Source organism: Carassius auratus, chromosome 50, assembly GCF_003368295.1.
Source record: "Carassius auratus strain Wakin chromosome 50, ASM336829v1, whole genome shotgun sequence".
NCBI classification, from domain to species: domain Eukaryota; kingdom Metazoa; phylum Chordata; class Actinopteri; order Cypriniformes; family Cyprinidae; genus Carassius; species Carassius auratus.
Genome location: NC_039292.1, coordinates 5,815,959 through 5,833,528, shown reverse-complemented (window position 1 = coordinate 5,833,528; position 17,570 = coordinate 5,815,959). Strand labels below are relative to the sequence as shown.

Sequence of the window (17,570 nt, the reverse complement as noted above, 5' to 3'; positions counted from 1 at the left end):
AAAAGTGGGGAAAAAAGGGTGGGGAAAAATGGAGTTTTAGGTCAGGGCTGTGTGCTCTTGTGCTTGGCGTGCAGAAAACGTCCCTTTGGGTTCTGTCAGAAGCTGCCAGGCTGTACAAGCTTGGAAGAAGCCTCTGTCTCACAGTTCATTAGAACACACTGTATGGAGAAGATATCTAATTTATAATTGACATTTTTTTTAATTTCTTCTTTTATTTTATGCATTTTTAATTGATAAAATTCTCTCTCTCTCTCTCTCTTTTTCTCACTCTCTTAATTATTTATATTTATTTTTGAAAAATGCTAAACAAATTATTTTATACGATTAAACATATTCCTTTTCAAATGGATATAACTAACATAGTATATATATATATGTATATGTATATGTATATATATATATATATATGTATATGTATATGTATATGTATATATATATATATGTATATGTATATATATATATATATGTATATGTGTATATATATATATATATATATATATATATATATATATATATAATATATTTCACATCTTTATTCATAAGTTAATGCTAATTTGTTATTTTAGTGATGGGGTCCCTTGCAAACAGATCATCATATTTCATAAATCCTCTATGTGGTTACTATGCAACACGTTCCCCTGACTAAATCCAGATTCACCTCTGCTTGAGGAAGAGGTAGCCAAGTCTGCCAGTTCCCTGGTCCCGTCAGTAGTGGAGGTGTGCTACAAATGGATTTCCCTGATGTTGTTTCTGGCTCTGCGCCTTCGAGCAGGCACACGTGCCAGTTTCAAGGTGCCATCTGTGCCTACGGCTCAGGGTGTCTCAGCTCGGAAACAGTTCAAGGTGGCCCCTTCCTCCTACAGTGCTCCCCCCCAGCAAGACGACACGCCTGCTTTCTTCTCTCCGTCCTGTTGCCACAGTTGTAATCGTACAGCATCTACAAACAGCCAAGAGAGCCATTTGGCAACATCTTACTGCATCATGTCATCAGAGGTACTACGGCCATTAACATTCTTCTCATTTGGTGGGAGGTGGGGGATCAGAACATCACAGTCTAACTGGGAGCACCAATGAATACAGAGAGCTGTTAATGAAAGACATTTGCATCTTGACTGAGCATTCGTCGCTCAGCAGGAGATGTTGTGATACCTAAACGCTTTCCATGGTGTCTGTAAACCAGCCCACCTATTTAATGACCTTAATCAGCTGTGAACCGAACAGCTTTGAAAATGCTGCTTTTAATAGAGTGGGCGGACCGTAGGCCAGTAAATGGCTGCTTGCGCAAGTAGACGTTTTCTTATGACACATCGTTTATCAAATTCCTATGATTAATGTATCTTGCTGTGAAATAAAAAGTGATAAAAGTGTAAATGTGGGTTTGTGTGACGAGGTTCATTGGAGGTAGAGGACGGAAAGTATTTTCTTGAAGTGGCAGAGAGGAAAAAAGTTATATAAATAAAACAAACTAATATGTGTAATCCAATAGATTACATGACTAACTATACTTTTCAATATGTAATTTGGAATAGACTACAATTTGTAAGTAACCTACCCAGCACTGATTGCCAGTGTTTGGAATAACGGCGTTTAAAAGAACGGCGTTAGGTAACGACGTTACTTTTTCAGTAACGGGGTAATCTAACTAATTACTTTTCCCGTCGTTACAACGCCGTTACCATTACTGAAAGTTAAATGCGGTGCGTTACTATGCATTGATTTAATAAACTATGCAATCCGAATGCACCCCTGGCTCACACACCCCTGGATTTTTTTTTTTTTTTTTTTTTTTTTTTTACAGTAACGCAAATAGTTACTTTCCCTGGTAACGAGTTACTTTTATTATAGAGTAATTCAGTTACTAACTCAGTTACTTTTTGGAACAAGTAGTGAGCAACTATAACTAATTACTTTTTTAAAGTAATGTTCCCAACAGTGCTGATTACATATAAAAGTATAAAAATAATAAAACTCAACAATGTAAGGGACAACAGTACATGAGAGACTTCCTTTTAAGAACAGACTCTTAGACAAAAAGCTTCACGTTGTTAAAGTCGTAGCCTTATGGTTAGATAGTTTGATTCCTAACCCTAAGGTTGTGGGTTCTAGGCTCAGGCTGGCAATACCATGACTTAGGTGCCCTTAAGCAAGGCAAAACCCCAACTGCTCCCTGGGTGCTGCAGCATAAATGGTTGCCCTCTGTGTGCATGTGCACTTTGGATGGGTTACATGCAGTGCATGAATTCTCAGTATGGGTCACCATACTTGGTTGTATGTCATGTCACTTTCACAAACTCCTCATTGTGTTTAATGCTGGCAAAAGAAAGAGTCCCACACCTGGGTACCAGATGTGAAAGCTGCGGGCATGACCATCTTGCATAGTTCCTTTACTGTCAGCCGCTGTTTCATCACTGAGGATGCTTGGTCCCGGCCCAAATTACGTGTGGTGTGGGCTTTGCCATCCTGACACATCATGCTGAGGGCTCATGTTACATGCAGTCAATCAAGGGTGTGAGGATAAAGGAGGTCATGGAAGTTACAGTGACACCTCCAGTCGGAGTTGTTTTTTTGCACTGGTTCGAGCCACCTGCCTGGATGACATATGCCACACAAAACCCAGTCTTACAGGAACACATGTGAATAGATCCTCAGGCCATACTTTTGACCTTCCCGATGCAGCTTAATGAATAATTCCACCTTCAAATAGGCAGAACATGAGGAGAAATCATTGCATGTCACCCAAGCCACCTGTACAATAGAGTTCAACTGTAATGTGAAACGGTAATTTTTATACTCCAACTGTGCACCATCAATGAATGAATGAGAATAGAGAATATGAGAATACAATACTAGCATTCTGTATAATACATACTATATACTGCACATAGATGGATGGATGGTTGCTATTTTTGCTGGGTCATTGGTTGGTAGGTTAGTGTTTTTTGGCGGTTGGTGGGTTGGCTTGTTTTTTGGGGGTCAGTGATTGGTTGGTTGGTGTTGTTTCCTGGGTTGGTGGTTGATTGGTTGTTCTGGGTGGATGTTTTTTTGGCTTGTTGTTTGTCCTGGGTGGTTGATTTGGTAGATTGGTTGGCCTGGGTGGTTGCTAGACAGTTATAAGGGTGTCCTGGTGGGTTTAATAGAGTGTTGCAAGGTGGTTGCAAAAAAGCTGTGTTGGTGTTTTGGGTGGTTGCTGGGGCATTTGTATAGTATTTCTAGTTGGTTGCTATGGTGGTGAAAGATAGAGATAAATAGATGGATAGACAGAGCTAGCCAAGATATTTTATGTATAGGTAAGATAAGCAATGGATGGAATTGTTCTGGGTGGTTCTGAGTGTCGATAGGCACTTTTAAGGGTTTTTGGGTAGTTACTAAGTTGTTTTTGATGGTTGCTTGCTGTTATTACAGTATGGTGTTCTGGCTGGTGGAAAGGGTGTTGTTAAGAAGTTGATAAATGTTTGCTAAACATTTATTAGGTTGTCCTGGAGGGTTAATAGAGTGTTGCTAGGGCATTGCTTGGTGGTTGAACAGCAGCTGTGTGTTCTGCTGGTTGCTAGGATATTTTTATAGCATTTGTTGTTGGTTGCTATGGTGGACAGAGATAGGTAGATAAATGAATAAATGAGATCTAAAAATAATTTCTGCACTTAGTTATCACAATTTAAAATTATAATAAGTAATAATTAGAATAAGATCTGGTGGTTGCTAGGCAGTTACTAGGGTGTTATGGAGTACTGGTACTGACCCGTCATTGTTTTTACTGGACTAGTATGTTTTCATCTAACCTACCCCATTCACAACTCCCTCTGTTGCAATGCATCATCTAAATCATCAGCTAAATGAGGAAACACTTATAAACTATTAAACTATGTATTGCAGCGTGTGTAGTGCCCTTTTGGCAGGCGGAGACAGGAGAAGCTGGAACACAGAGAGTTATAATCTGGCAATATTGTGCATGAAATAGCACTCTTATGGACTGTTCTTACTCTGAATAATGCAGCTTGTTTAAGTAATTACCAACGATTGTGTAGCACTAGAATGGAACACAGCCTGTAAGTGGGGCCCTGTTGTGCCTTCTGTGGATTGGATCATTCAGTCAAGATTATACCACTTACATCAGCCAATGCACACAGTCTACGGCAGTCTGTAAGTGCCCGGGTATTAGATTTTTCTGCTTTTGTTCCCTTTCCTCGAAAATAGGATGTTGAGAAAGATCAAAAGACAGACAGTCAGGAGGTCAGATAGACACTGCAAGTGTTTTAGAGTAATCAATCAGCCCGCATTTGCATCACTTAGACTTTAAAGCTCTCCTTTTAAGCAATAGCCTTGATTTTAGAGCGAACATACTCACTTTTTTCTCCCTGTTTCTGACATTTGCAAGCATGGTTAGGGATCCATTTCAGTTCTTCTATGACTTCCTTGACCATCAATGATTGAAAGTTCAGCTAAGGCCTGGGCCGGGTTTCCCGATAACGATGTATCTTAGCTCTTAAGAGCGTTTTCTACGTGCAAACTTACGAACGCTCGCAGCAATTCCACGAGCGTTTCCCAAAAATGCACTTAACATGAACGCGCGAGAACGCGCTCTACGTGCTACTTAGGAGTCGCTGTCCATTCGCGAAGTGCTAAAATGTAACCTTATATGGAATCGTATTCTGAACGTTTAACCTAATAATTGTCATCTGTTTTGGATTACCAATCAATACAATCAAGTCTATATAAAGCACCTACATACAGGCGGAGACACTGACAAAATGGCTGAAAAAAATAAAATAAAAAAAAGATACCTTTCAAAAGGATGACATTAATGTCCTCTTAGAGGAGATAGAGAAAAACAAAGATGTGTTTTTTTTTCATCTTGTTTTCCCCTTTTTATTTATTTCATTTATAAATTCATGTAAACAATAAACGAGTACAATAAAGTGTACAATAAAGTACAATCAAAATATTATTATATTACTGGCGTTGCAGTGTGTTAAATCTAGATAAAAGTGTAATCTGCCGGTTGTCCTGCAGGTGTCCTCATAAATCTGTCTTCTTACAATGCACTTGGGGATGTACGATTACTCCAGAGCACTCGCAGATCTACGAAGATTTTCAAGTGCTACTTAAGCTACGATGCTTTTGGGAAACAGACCGTAATATTAAGATCAATCGTACGATCGTTTTTACGATCAACTTAGGCTTACGATGCTTTTGGGAAACGCAGCCCAGGTCAGAATGTACTAGAGCTCTGATTGGACGGCCAAGTACTGTAAGTGCTGCCAATCTCTTGGACAGGTATATGACATATTTTATATATATTTTTATTCTACTAATATCGTGGCCACTCACCTCAAAAAGGTGTTAGGGTCCTGTGTAATGGTCTGTATCTAAATAACAACTCCATATATTTCAATTTTTCATTATTATTTCATCCGTCACTTTGTCCTTTTTGTCTTTGCTTTCGTTGTCCCTTTTTTTCCGTAATATCTTCTCGTAGTGCACCGCTTTCACCATTACCTTGAGAAATGGCCTCTGCTTCAGTCAACTCATTATTTTTCGGACTTCAGCAACTCATGCTGTGATCCTCACATCTGTCTGATTATAATTCCACGAGGTCTGCTGGTCACAATAAATGAGCTCATTTATTCAGCGCCAACTGGTCTCCAGGTAACATCCGGTGTTTATTTTTTCTTTTAAAGGAATAGTTCACAGAAATGAGCATTCTGTCATCATTTACTCGCCCTATTGGTGATTATTCTAAACCTGTATGACTGAAAAATATATTTTTTTCAGCGAATTTGTTTTAGGAGGTATTTATGATGTGGCTGTCCATACAGTGACAGTTAGCAGTGTTATTTTGGACACCATTCAAAAAGCAAAAATGTAGTACAAGGTGAGGCATTTGCTGTTTAAGTGAATGAGGCCAGTTTTTGGAGGATTTTAAAGCAGAAATGTGAAGCTTATTTTCATATAAGCACATACATTATATGTTCTATTATTATTATTATCATTATCGTATTTTAACATGCATTTGCATGTATGCATATTTGGCCCTTTTTCCATATTAAATGTCAATCGTTACCCAGATTTTTTATTTCATTTTTTTCAAGAAAAGGATGGTCAAGGCCAGTTTTTCTGGTAATCAGCATTATGCTACAATTTTTGAGCTTAACATAGACTACTCCTTTAATGTTTCGGTCCCCATGGCTATGTAAACAGGAAGTAGCAATCAATAGCTAATTATACTTGCGTTGGCCTGCATACATGACCTGTTTTGCACTGTACAAATTATACCACAATTATGTACTAAATTAGGATGCGTTAAATGACTCTGAGTTTGCATTTACATCTGCATGTCTTTGACCGTGCTATGCTTATGTTAGCCTTCGCATCATTACTCACAATACTGACTGACAGGGCACATGAGTAACCTTTCCCAGAAACACTGTATTTATCAGGAAATGGCCCGAGGTGGAACCACTCCTATGATTTGCATCCTTGTTTATTAAGGGCTGCAATTTGAGTGCGTACATGGTTAGGCATGGCTGCCCTCGCTGCCCGTGTTTGTCTCAAGCCTGTCAGTCACCTCAGGAGTGTGAAGCCACCATGTTGCTCCCCGCAACTGACTCATAGCCCTTCTCTGTCATCTCATTAAGTTCTAATTAAATGCGTCTCATCTCCTGCCAACGTGATTGTGGTGGCTCGTGCCATGGAAACAGGGATTCAAAAAATACATTAGCTTTGTACGAGAAAGAAGCATGTTTGTTTACTTTGTTCGCTCGGATGGCAATCTTTAATTGGTGCCCTGTTGATTGTGGGCATTCAGTCTCAAACCTCACCTGCAGTTTAGTATCTCACAAATTCTCGAATGCTTCATCAATCTTTTCATCTGATACCACCAGAAGGAGCCAATAACATCAAGTGCCCTCCTGAGAGAAACTTGGATTGGGCCTCTTCGTCCTACAATACCTCCTAGCTCTGCTAGCAAAGATAGCATGGCACCGGAGGCAGGAGGAAGCAAAGGAGAAGACCTATTTTACTGGCTTCCAGCCCAAAACAGCTCTGATAGTGGATGGCTCCATCAGTCTTGCATTGGACACACTGGAAGAGTGTTTTTCCCCAGACCCAAATGTCCATTGTCTAGGGCATTGCCAGGCCAGACAGCTCATTGTTTTGAGAGATATGAGCAAGTGGGAGCCAGGCTGTATGTGACTGTGCTTCACTTAAGCTGATGAAGCTCAAAAGCCCATTGCACTACCAAAACAAATGTGCAGAAACACAAAGGTTTTTTTTTTTTTTTTTTTTTGCATAGGGAGGAGAAAAATAGCGATCTGAATGGGCATTGTGCTGAAGCCCAAATTGGGCATGTATGCAAAATCCTGTGATCGAACGTGACTAAAATGTAAAAATGTTTGATTCAACAGTATTTTTTTTTTAATGCATATTATTGATCTTATTATGAATGTTCATCTTATTTCTAGAGATGTATGCTTGACTTCTTCAGGTATGTAGTCTGCTTAAACCTTGTCCCATTCTTACAATTGACTGAAAACTTGAATTGAGATATACCTCCATCAAAAAAAAAAAATATATATATCTTGCTGACATTTCATTTACCTCATATGTACCTCATAATACGGTCTGTCACTTCTTCCATTACTTTGAGATTTTAATATATATATATATATATATATATATATATATATATATATATATATATATATATATATATATATATACATATATATATATATATATATATATATATATATATATATATATACATATATATATATATATATATATATATATATATATATATATATATATATATATATATATATATACATATATTAAAATCTCAAATATATATATAGTCAGCTTTTTAGGAATACATTCATAAACTGTTGATGGCTGTAGCTAAGTTTGGACACCCACATTCTTACAAATTTTTCACATTTTAGAATATTAGTCTTATTACAGTCATTAAGTATGTTTATGGTAATGACCGAAATTGAATATAGACCAGTCATGCGATCAATCAAATGTAGTCACTATTTATTCCTCAACAAAACCTATTGCCAGTGTTGGGCAAGCAACTTGGAAAATTTGTTGAGCTAAGCTAGCAGTTACTCTACATTAAATGAAGCTTCACTACACTGAAGCTAGTGCTGGTGTTGTTTACACTATAATCCTCGTTTTTCCAGATCAGTGTTTTCATATAATGCTCCGAGTTGGCAACTGTTCCCAGTGGACCAACAGAGAAGGGGAAGAGAAACAGGGTGCTGCTGGCATTTTACCAGCTACTTATTGCCAATTTCTGTCTGAGTTTCTCCTTTGACACACACACACATAAATCCATATTAGCCTGTGGCTAAGCGCTAACTTATCCATGCTAACTGTTCATTATGAGAACATCCTTGTCTGTTTGTCTGTCTGTCTGTGTGTGTGATATGTCCAGCTATTCTTTCTAACCTCAGACTATAAGTTTCTGTTGGGTCATGTCTAGTATGAGCAACTGTTTTCTTTTTTATTCGATTCCTGTAGCACCAATTATCACCTAATTATTAATTTCAGATGTTGAAAACACCATTGTAAACCATAACCTTCTGTTTCACAGATCTGAGCAGTGACAACACTAATTGATGCCCTGTGCCCATGAACCAAAGGAACATTCGCAATCTCACACTCCTTTCTCTAGAAACACATTATTAAAAGTGGATTATTCCCGAAAAGTCATAAATCTTTCACTGTGAAGTGCGAAACTGAGACAAGTGCCAGTCAGAGATCATTAAAGAGACAATTAGCGCACCCACCTGGGGCTTACCGCTCGGCACGCCCCAGAATAACATATCCTTTTCTGTTTTTGTTCTTTTATTTGTGACTGTGACAGCTAGGCATAGTATCAAAGGCTGTCTCCAGGGGGAGCTAATACATATTTGGACTGATTTATTGCTCCCTGCTGAGTAGAGAAGAAGATTTGTCTTTGGTGTCCTAGTGTCTACTGTCCTTTTTCCGCAGTCCTTGAAGGCCACAGGAAGGACAGAGGTGTCAAAGGCACTTTCGGGCCACTGCGGCATTGTGGGTAGGGATTTGCGACGTATCATAACTGTGAATGCAGTGGTAGTGACCTAAGGTTTCATGCGTTTCATGAGAATAGCCCACATGATGTGGGTTTTACAGTATATAAAACCTAGTTTTATTGTAGTGTACTGTATGACTAACCTGATTGACAGCTTATTTGGCTTCGATATGAACTGGTACTGTATCTGCTTAACTGCATTTGTGGAAAGAGATGTAAGGCAATTTAACTGTAAGCCAATTTAACTGTAAGCCACAGTTAACAAAGTGTGAATATTTTAAATACCTTGTTGTAACCATGTTTAATGTGCACTGTCAACTACAAACGAGCCAGTTATAGTTTGATTTCCCAAAAAAAGTTTAAACAAGGTGTTGCTCACAAACATGTCTGTTTGAACATACTGACTAGCCCCTAGCCCAGCATAGCAACACTGGCTCAACCAATGGAACCAATAGAATGAGTTTGGGGCGGGGCTACCAGTTTGATTGGCCAATAGCAGACAGGAGTCTGGAAAATGTACAGGGGTCAGGTTCAGAAAAAACAATGTTTGCTAATCATTTTGGTGCTAATATTGGTACAGATATTACCAATTACAATACAAATACCCAATACCCTAAATTTAAGTCCCTAAAATGTGATTCGCTAAGCATATACTGTACCACTATTTAACCATATGTAGGCTATTTATTTATTTAACATTTAATTAGTTTTATTGCTGAGCTTTAAGGCTGGGTGAATTAGCATTTAAAGCAGGCTTACAGTATATGGGACAGGGCAAAAAACCATGAATAACTGACAGCTGTAGAAAGCAGACAAGCGTGGAGGATGAGGCAGCTGTAGAAACGAGTCTGAACAAAGCAAACGGAGCGATACATTGCTGACAGAGGGGATTTGAATATCCACGTGGGTAGGAGGGCCAGATTTGCCTTGGAGAAGAAGATGACCTTGAAGATGCATTTGATTAATGTTTATTGGTCTAATAGTCACAAAGAAGCCAGTGAAATATTCATACAGACTAATTTATTTTTGATGGGACTGTGTGGTGTAGGTGGGGGTTTGTTTGCAGCTCTTTTCCAAGCAACTCTGTTGTATATGAAGGCGAATGCTGGTTATCCTTCAAAACTGTGCACAAAATATGAGTTTACAAGACAATAGGGCTAGAAGATCTGCCTTTTATGGTCTTCAAGGTTTATTTGAGGCTGTGAAAGGCATCACAGTCTCCCAAGAACTCCACAGCGGCAATTACTGTCTCACAGGTGTCTGATATAAAAGATGTTTTCTCATCAGGACTGCCAAGCCTGTTCTGGTGCCTGTCTAGCATCCGCGGCGTCCCGCAGATAACACTCTCCTCCTGAGAGAGTGACAACTGTTGTCTGTTGTTTACAGGTAGAAAAGCCTTTCCCATGGTCTGCTGGCTGGCTGAGGGAAGCTCAGGGCCTGCCCCTGGCCCTCGGTTACCCCTTCATGCATAGTTACCTTACCCGCGACTGCAGGCTATGTGTCTAATTGCCGTTTTATGGCCGTTTAGCCCTTGCCTTCCCTGTGACTCCTTTGGCGTGTATTATTGATGAGGTGCTGCCATCCCACAGCAGCTCACCAAATGCTTTCGGGCATTGAAAGTGCTGCTGTCATTTCATCATGAGGCTTATATGTCAGTGCATGTGTATTTGCCAAATCCATGCAGTGGCCGTTCACAGACATGCAGATGTCATGAATATCTGGACTAATTAGACACAGCTGTGCCATGGCAATATGCTTGCAGAAAACTATGTAAAATATTTTGTCTGGTCCCTTTTCCAGCTTCACAAAGATGCTCTCATTTAATTGAGGTGTTAATCAGAGATTCCGAATTTAATTACTGAGGTTTGAGTAATGGGACATATATTCTTTCAGATTGTCTCTATTTTGATATAGGACTTATAAGAAATATGAAATGAGTAATTTTATGAAGTATATTTACAATTTTTTAGCTGTTATTGAGCATTAGCATCCCTAAAGAAAGAAACTTTTAGCTGTTTATTGTTAAGTAATACAAATTTAGCCTAAATTAACAAATTGAGGCATGCTAGTTTGGGACTTTTGATATCTTTTTCCTAGATTACCTTGGGTAACAGGGTTGAAGTCAGAGCATGAATATATTTCTAAGTAGCTAGGTGGTAGCATTGCTAGTTTGTAGTGATTGTTTTTCACTGGTGAATCTTATCTTGTTATTTTTAACCACTCAGTACTGACATAGTCAACATAGTTTATTTTGGCACATCGATTACCATTTGTTTAACCACAGTTTTACTACAAATGTCATGGTTAAACTATGGTTAGTGTAGTAAAACCATGGTTAATTAGCACATTTTTCTGAACAGCAGTTGGTAGCATAGCATCTAAGGCATTTTTGAGTGTCCAATCCAGTGTTTAGTTTCTAATACATTAAATGATAGGCATAATAATAATACTTAGCTTATTAACTTAGCTCATTTTCTGTATAATAGTTGGTAGCTTAGCATCTTAGCTATTATTTTTAGTAGCTTGCCCTAGACTGGTTACAGACACTGTCCACTTAACATAGGAATTGATTTGCTGCTGTCAGGGTAACCTGTTAAGTTGACTTTCTGAACGTACACTCAGAAATATATGGTCTATTTCCATCTTTAATAACAGTCTCAACCTTTGTATTTAAGTTGTGTGTCATATTTGATGTGGGATTTGATTATTTATTGCTTTATTGCCCCTTCTCCAAATCCAATTTTAGCTGACATTTCTTCTGACTGTAACGAAGTATGACCTTTGAAAAGGACACTTCCTGAATGTGGACGGAATTTGGACAGCTTCGCTATGCCGCAGACGAGTGAAGCTCAGTTCCGCTTTCATGTGTTTGCAGTGCTTCATGGAAAGGCCTTCATGTTGTGTGCTTCAGTTGCTTTTGTCGTCATTGCCTTCACAGAGGTTGACTGTCACACACCCGAGAACAGCAGAAATGAGTGCACGGAAGCGTGTTCTTGGCAAGTACAATGTCTGGTTAAGAGCTAATGAAGCTTTCAGAGGGACTTAATAATTTCTCTCTCTCTATGCTAATGCGGGTGAATGATCTGTCTCAATAAGGCCCTTAACCTTCCTTCCCACGTCCCACATGTGCCTGACTCCAAATAGATGACACGGCAATGACATAATTCATATGCAAGGGCACATGTCGAGACCTCCTCCACCTTTACACATGCGGCAAGTACACGTAGTAGGTGTGTAAACATGTACAGGTACAGCTGTTATCCTGCTAACAGGAAGCGTTTAAAGATGCTCCGGCTCTCATTCGCCAATCACCCAAGACTCGCTCCTCTTTGAAAGTCATTACCGTAATTGATAGTCTGCGACGTTCTGAAAGGGTTTATTTGGGAGCTAAACTCCCTCAAGGGAGTAAGACGATTCACACACATCTTTGTTTATTGTGCTCTATTTTCAAACTAACGGCGTGTATGATTATTTTCCTTTTTTTGGGGAAATCTACTGCCGTATTCTCATTGAATTACAATTTATGAGAATAAAAACATGAACACAGAGGTGAATATTTCTGCTTATGAATAAATGGGATTCTCAATGAACTGCCTACAAAATAGAGCCTGAACCGAATCTATTATTTCTTTATTATTTATTTCTTTTGTTAGTCAGTAAAAGTCTGTGCTAAACCTTCAGAAATAAATATTACACATAATTTTTAGTCAGTGTTCTTTTTGCTGTTCTTTTTTTTATTTATATATTAACAACAACCCAGTTACAGAAATACTGTACTGTTTAAAATCCTGATTTATGTGATTATTATAATTTTTTTAAAGCATTTTCCTTTCATTGTAATAAATTACTTTGACTTTATTATTAGAAATGATTTTTTAGGTTAAAATAAATTATTATTATTACTTAGCTTTTTCAGGCAAACCAAATGTCGGATTGTAGACTTTTTAATGTAATGAAATCTCTTATAAATTAAAAGTCATAAATTAAGACTAGTATTATAATAATACTTTCATAATACAGTAACTTTGGTAACAGGGTTGAGGTTGCAGGTAACAGTACCATTTGAAAATTACATGAGATTTTTAGTTGGCTTTCTGCCAGGCTTTTGAAATATTAATTGAAATATTAATTTAATTAATTGAAGTATCAATTTCATTTTCAGCGTTTTTTGGCACATCTTCTCAGTTAACAACAGCTCTGTGTATTAACAGCTGCTCTATGTGAAATCACGCACCTGATGGAATTAACCGCTGATTAGAGAACCGGCTTTACTGACGAGATGCGCATAACGATCGGCCGATCATGATTGGAGCACCCCTACCCCAGACCCCTTCCTTTAAAGCACTCTGTCCAGATGAACTTTTTGTGTCTATTGTGTGCTACGAATAAAAAACTCCCCACCAAAATGCGGAGCCCTTGTGTGTCCCTGTGGAGGCCACCTAATAATCTCATTATGAATTTAATGAGGTGATTAGAATGCTGAGGGCAAGCAGAGAAGAAATGGGCACGTTTGTAAGAAACTTCCGTTTGAGGAATCGCAGGTTATTTGTTTGTCAATTTGTACATTTTTGTCTGTCTTTTTCCCACTTGCCACCTTCTCTCATCTACGGTGTGTCACAGGGTGCTCTCCGTCCCTGGTTCCTGCCTCCCTTCCTGCGACACAGGAAATGGGGAAAAAGAAAAGTGTGAGGATTCACAGGCTTGGGTTGCTATGGCAATAAGTCAGAGCATCAAGCATGTTTTTATTTTATTCATTTATTTATTTTTTGCTGTTGGAGATTCCTTGTGTGCCACACTAGGGACGAGCGAAGCAAATTCAAATTAGGCACATAAGCATGTTGAAGCGACTTTGTCTTCAAAATATCCAACAAGTGGATGTTTTCATTTTACTCGGCTCCTTTCAAGAACTCTCCAGGAAGTGCACCTTGTTTACAGTGGCACTTGCAACTTTGTACCGTGATATGCCAAAAGGGCCATTTAAGCTCTCTTTTATCCTATTATGACTTTATTAGCAACCAAAATACAGCATGCATTCTGGTGTTGTTAAACAAGGTTCACTGTAAAAAAATATTTTTTGAACTTGTAAATAAAGATAGCATCAGTTAAGTAAATTTTACAAACAAATACTATTTTGTCTTTTTACTTCAAAATATCATGTATAATTCAATAAGCTACTTGAGGTTTCATTTTTATTTATTTTACTTAAATACATGAGTAAATTCAAATGGAACTGCCTAGGTAGAAATGGAAGTTTAAACTCATAAGTATATTTTACTTGGAACCGTTTGTTATGTTTACAAGGATTCTTTAAGTAAATATCGAAGTTATGATCCCATATATCCCATCAAGCAATGGGGCATGAATAAGTAAAAATGTACAGTGTTTTATGGTTGTTTTTGTTGTTAGTTGTTTATTTTAGTTGTTAGTTGTTGTTTGTTTTAGTAACATACTGTTTTGTGACACCTGGAGTTTATTTTCTACTCAAAATGACCCATTGATACTCAAACACTATTCACTGATTGTTACCGTCATTGTGTGTGGTGTACCAAGTTTTGAGGTCTCTGTGTTCAGGTGGCTATTCATTTTATTGAGTGGGCATATTATCTTAAAATGATAACAGCCTGACTACATGCTTACTTGCATGTTTGCAAGTGAACCAAATGCTTAATAGCACAGTGATTTACCAGTTTAAAGTTGTTAAAGTAAATTGCATAAACTCGCAGATTTTAGTAAATTCAATGGTTGAGTTTTACTTAAAATATATGAGTGCAAAATTTGCAAAATAAATACATTTGTACGCTTTTTTTCAGTAATAAGCATTAGGCTACACAATGTAAAATTTACAAACAAAGAGTCAACAAAATTAACTGGGAATTTCCAAGTAAACTTAACTTAAAAATGTCTAATTAAACCTACTAATAATTATGTGTAGGCTTTTACTTAGCAAATGTTTGTAAATTTACTAGAATTTTCTGAGTGAAAAAACTTAGCAAGCTTTTTTCAAGTAAATCCTACTCCACATTTTTTACAGTGTTGAAATATCTGTTCAGGCATACTATGCTACCTGCATAAAATTAATTGTAATATTTTGAACTATTATTACAATTTGAAATTTTTGTCTCTTTGTTTAGATTTTTGTATATTTTTTATTTAAATTATTACTTTGCCATTACTGTAACAAATTAAATGTTAATTTATCTTAACATTTAGTTTATTACAGTAATGACAAAGTAATAATTTAAAGGTGGGGTGAAATGCTCATTTTCACTCAATATCCTGTTAATCTTGAGTACCTAGAGTAATACTGCATCCTTCATATCTCCAAAAAGTCTTTAGTTTTATTATATTTATAAGAGAAAAATAGTCTGTGCCGATTTTTTTTCGGAAAAACAAGAGCCACTGGAGGCGTGAGGTGTGGGCGGAGCTAAAGAATCACGAGCGCGAGTAGGCTTTTGCGTTGAGAGCGTTTGGAAGCTGTGACATTACTGTGAGGAAAAAACATCATCATCCAAAACAAACCATGGCTAACAGTCAGATTCAGCATATATTTATGATCCAGAATCAGATCCAGAGGCTGAAACTGAATGAGAGCAGCAGCAGCAACGGCTTGCTCAGAGCGGGGCTCAAACCCGGGTCTCCGGCATGAGAGGCGGACGCACTAACAAGGAGGCAGAGACATTTGAAGCAGTTTTACTCACCGCCTGCGGTTCCAACACACGATTGTGACCCTTTTTCGTTGGGATTGCATTATCCTTAAGAAATAAACGATATGCAAATCCGCCGTCAAACTTGGCCTTGTTTGTAAAACAAGCATCTTCGAAATGCAGGGAACAAACAAAAACACTTGCACAACTCCGTCGATGCTCTGTAAAAATAAACTCCGTCCACTGGTCCCTTAATGTTTTTTTTTTTTTTTTTTTTTTGTAATCTGTGCAGGGTTGTCTTGCCCTGACAACCAAAAACACACTTCTTTTGTGACATTTCGCGACGCTCTCGCTCTGATCAGTGAACGTCTGTTGCGCTCTCAGTGCTCTGCTATACGGGAGCGCGCGCTCTTCCGGGAGAAGTGCCCTTAGGACCCATATAAGGAAATTCCACTCCATCTAACGTCACACAGAGCCATACTCGAAAAAAACTTTCCGAAACTTGTGACAAACCGGATGGTTCAAACGTACAACTTAATTTTTGAAACTTTGTCCATGTTTAGCATGGGAATCCAACTCTTTAACAGTGTAAAAAACTCAGTATGCATGAAATAGCATTTCACCCCCCCTTTAAATAAAGTTATTAAATAAGTTGTGAAAACTGCTTAATATTTTAGAATTATAGAAAGTTTTAAAAAACATAATTAATATGAAATTGGGGTTGCACTTTATTTTACAGTACGTGTACTTACATGTACTTATAGTGCACTTACAGTGTATTTATCTAAGAATTTTCTGTTAATACAAGGTAACTACATGGGGTAGGGTTAGATTTAGGGTTTGTACCTAGTTATTACATAGTTATTGTAATTACTATAATAAGTATATAGTATGTACATGAGGAACAGAACTGTAAAATATAGTGCTACCAAAATTAGTTTTTTTTTTTAATCTATCTTTTGTAACAATGCAAAAGTCTTTACTGTTGCTTTTGATCATTGTAGTGCATCCTTGCATAAAAACACCAGGAGAGTGCATGAAATAGGCACATAAAAAAAAGATTAATTTTGATTTCAAGTTGACGTGTGATATTTTAGCTTGATTAACTCAGGTTGTACAGATCTGCATTAAGGCTGACAGGGCTCGACTTCCATTGTTCTACAGTAGTTCTAGTTATCTGTAATGATCTTTTGTTTTGCTGTCAGTAGTTAATGAAATAAAATGCAGGTGAAGGAATGGGTCAGGGACGGCCAGCCAGCAGGCTTCGGTCCCCTGGGCGGCAATGGGGTGAAAGGATGCATCTGGGTTCATTGATTATCTGTCCGCTGCTCCTGATAGGATCTGAGCGGGTCAGTGTTGGGGTATTAAGTGATCTGAAGTAGTCAATAAATATTGATAATGAAGGCCTGTTAGTGAGGCTCCAGGGTTGTTGTTTCAGCCCCAGTAGAGGCATTGTTTGCTGCCGTCCCATAAGGCAAAACTGTATGTATTTGTGCTTTTAAGTATGCAAGAGAAAATATGTTTACTTTTGGTTTTACTCCAAAAGTCCTCCTTACAAAGAGCTTCAGAGAAAACCTGAACAGCTTTAAACATGTATATACAGCTTTCATTTCTGTACCATCCCATTGTATTGGTTACTGGACTTGACACAGACATCATTTAGAGACCCTCACTTCTATTTTAAAGTAATGCTTCCATTTCGACCACCCACATCTAAAAGCTATGTTCTGAAAACATGCCTTCTCTGCTTCACAGTCATTTAGCATTGTATTGAGTTTAGTGGCTTTTAAGGCTCCAGGCCTCCTTTTCCTCGATTTAATTTGTTGTCTTGAAAATGACCAAGTCTCTGTTTATTGGATTGGTGA

At 37.9% G+C, this 17,570-nt stretch overlaps 1 pseudogene; it reads left to right on the top strand.

Annotated features, from left to right (window-relative positions):
* The window catches only part of LOC113066388 (NT-3 growth factor receptor-like), an 85,006-nt pseudogene that overhangs the window by 43,974 nt on the left and 23,462 nt on the right, over positions 1-17,570 (top strand).